The sequence below is a fragment of the Sorex fumeus genome, unplaced genomic scaffold, assembly GCF_029834395.1.
Source record: "Sorex fumeus unplaced genomic scaffold, SorFum_2.1 ptg000054l, whole genome shotgun sequence".
In the NCBI taxonomy this organism is placed as follows: domain Eukaryota; kingdom Metazoa; phylum Chordata; class Mammalia; order Eulipotyphla; family Soricidae; genus Sorex; species Sorex fumeus.
In genome coordinates, this window is record NW_026606111.1 from 43,629,548 (window position 1) to 43,632,654 (window position 3,107).

The following is a 3,107-nucleotide window of genomic DNA, read 5'->3' on the forward strand; positions in this document are numbered from 1 at the left end:
GGAGGTGTTCTTTTCTTGAAGAATTGTTTTCCAGCCTTTGACTTTGAGCCCATGGTTGCTTTAATTATTCAGATATTTTTCTTGCAGGCAGCAGAATGTTGGGTTCAGTTTTCTATTTCATCCTGCCATCCTGTGCCTCTGAATTGGTATACTTAGTCCATTGACATTGAGAGAGATCATTGTGATGGGGATTTTTGCTATCTTTATGTCGAAATTTTGAGTATTTGTGGGGCTTGTCTTAGCTTAAAGTAGCCCTGTTAATTCTTAATGCAACAAAAATATGGAACACTTTACAAGTTGGCCTGTCATCTCTGTGTAAGGATCATGCTAATCTCTGTATCATTTCAATTTTAGTATATGTGTTGCCAAACTGAGTATAAGAGCTGATTTTTTTCCCTATTTTTCTCTTCTGATTTCTTTGAGTGTTGTCCTTACTCACTCCTATGGCAGACAGTGATTCCCAATCTAGGAAGGTATTTTAAAGCAGCTTGAAATGATAAATTTAGAACATTAATGTCCCAGAAGGAAAAGTCTGGTTTTTACCATATTATCTTTTACCATACCCAGGGCATAAGTTTTGCAAAATAATTCTTTTGGAAGATGATGTATCAGTCTTGTTTAATGCTCTACCCTGAAACCTTCATTAAGAAAATTAAACTGGAGCCTTTTGATATTCTCACCTCGGTCCCGTGTACATCTCCAGAAAACGGTGGATTGCGTTGTCCGCACTTTGACCACCTTGAAAGTAAGTAGGATTTTTCTCCTGAAGGAAGAGGTGAGAAACATATTGATGATTTCATTCCACCTTATTACAAGTTCAACTTGAAGGGAAGGTGAGACTCATGAGGCTCCTGTAAAGGACATAAAAGGGGTCTCAATGTAGTTTAATGGCCAAGACACATTAACAACACAGATGACTCAAAGTAACCTGTGTGCATCTTTGTGTGTATAGTGAGTTTTATATCTACTCATAGTGATTCTCAGTCATTCCACATGGGCAAAACAGACCTGTAATTAAAAATCTAGTTCCCTGAGCAGAATGGGCTTTCTTAGGTGATTGAACATGTGTGTAATATTTTATTACTAAGCACATACAACTGTTTGAATGATGTGTACTTTTCGATCTAAAATCAAGTCTAAATATCTCTGAAATGACAGTCTCCTGATGCCGCACCTGGCTTTCCTCACCAGGGCCCCTTGGAGGGTGTGGGTTGTGTTTCCCTCACCACCCCGAGCAGAGACCTGAAAGCTGAAGACCTCTGCAACCAGCAATAGGTATGCTTAAGACCACTCTCACCACACTTGAAGGAGCCTCATGCATGAAGAACTGGCAGAGGAATCCAGGTGTGCGGGACCCGGGGCTGAGATATTCAAGTCTGCTCAGACCAAGAATGGGCCTCCTCCATCCAGATCCCCCATCTTCCAGTAGCTAAGGGTTACACCCCTGGACTGCCTCTGGAGCCATGTAATCCCATCAATGGCCAAGATCCAGAGACTGGATCTTGTTGATAAGACAACAACTCATATTGTCCAGTTCTCTTTCTCGGAGAACATGGCAGGTTACCAAGCATATCTTGCCAACATGGCAGAGACTGGCAAGCTACCCGTGGTGTATTCTATATGCCAAAACCCAGTAACAATGAAGTATCTCATTTCCCTGACCGTGAAAAAACCTCCAATGTGGTACTTGCTAAAATCTGAGGGCTAGGACGAATGGAGATGTAACTGGTGCCTGCTCAAGGAAATCGTTCTCCACCACCAATGATACCAGTATTCCTCCCACCATGCCCCCAAACGTGCCTTTGTGGCAGGGCATTCTCTTTTGTTCTCTGGGGCCATGGCATGCCAGAGAGCCACTCGTGGTGGGCAACTCATGGTCTTGGCTGGCAGGACGAATGGGCTGGTTTCACCCCTCACCCCCAATCCCATGAGGCTGTAGTTGCCCTGTCACCCTAGCTCATACCTGGCTGTACAATAGTCTCTGAGGTGGTGGGAATCGTGCCGCCAGGGGGGAGAAAGGCAGAAGCGACAAATACCCTTTCCCACCTGAGGGAGAATGGTGCCGTAGCTTAATGCATAGTTCAGTCACATTTCTGCCAAAAGCCTCTGGGTTCTGAATTGGATCCACGTGCCACTGGTGCTGTGGTCGTGCCGGATAGCCTCTTGTGGGGGTCAAATCGTGATCTTGGTGGGGCAGAAAGAATGGCTCTATGGTCTACTTTTGTCATGCATCTCCCACCCAGAGCGGGTGCTCCAAATACCCTTTAGTGGGTGTTCTGACCTCTATCTGAGCTGCCTTTTCCCCCAGCATGTGATGCCGGCTTCCAAGGCCTGGAGCATACCTCCTAGTCCTTATCACTCTATTCTTGGGTATTAGTCTCTCATTCTGTTACTTTATATTCCACAGATGAGTACAACCTTTCAATGTCCGTCCATATCTTTCTGACTCATTTCACTTTCTATGTTGATCCACTTTATGCAAATTTCATGACTTCTTCTTTTCTAACAGCTGCATAGTATTCCACTGTGTAGATGAAACAAAGTGTTATTAACAAGTCATCTGTTCTTGGGCACTAGGTTTTTTTTTTCCCAGATTTTGGCTATTGTGAACAGTGCAGCAATGAACATACAAGTGCAGATGTCATTTCGGCTGTACTTTTTTGCCTCTCCAGGCTATATTTCCAGGAGTGATATTGCTGGGTCAAATGGGAGCTCAATTTCTAGTATTCGGAGAACCGTTCATACTGTTTTCCAAAACGGCTGAACCTGTCCGCATTTCCACCAGCAGTGAAGGAGAGTCCCTTTTTCCCCACATCCATGGCAACACCAGTAGCTTTTGTTCTTTTGGATGTGGGTCAGTTTCAGTGGTGTGAGGTGATATCTCTTTGTTGGTTGGACCTGCATTTCCCTGATGATTAGTGATGAAGAGCATTTTTCATGTGCCTTTTGGCCATTTGGTATCTTCTTTGAGAAAGTTACTGTTCATTTCATCATCCCATTTTCTGATGGGGTTGCATGATTTCTTCTTGTAGAGTTCAACAAGTGCCTTGTATATCGTTGATATCAACCCCTTATTACATAGGCATTGGGTGAATATCCTTTCCCAT

The 3,107-nt window shown here is 43.8% G+C and overlaps 1 pseudogene; it reads right to left on the reverse strand.

Annotated features, from left to right (window-relative positions):
• Window positions 1-274: 274 nt before the first annotated feature.
• On the reverse strand, window positions 275-371 carry LOC130033740 (uncharacterized; annotated as a pseudogene).
• Window positions 372-3,107: the final 2,736 nt, after the last annotated feature.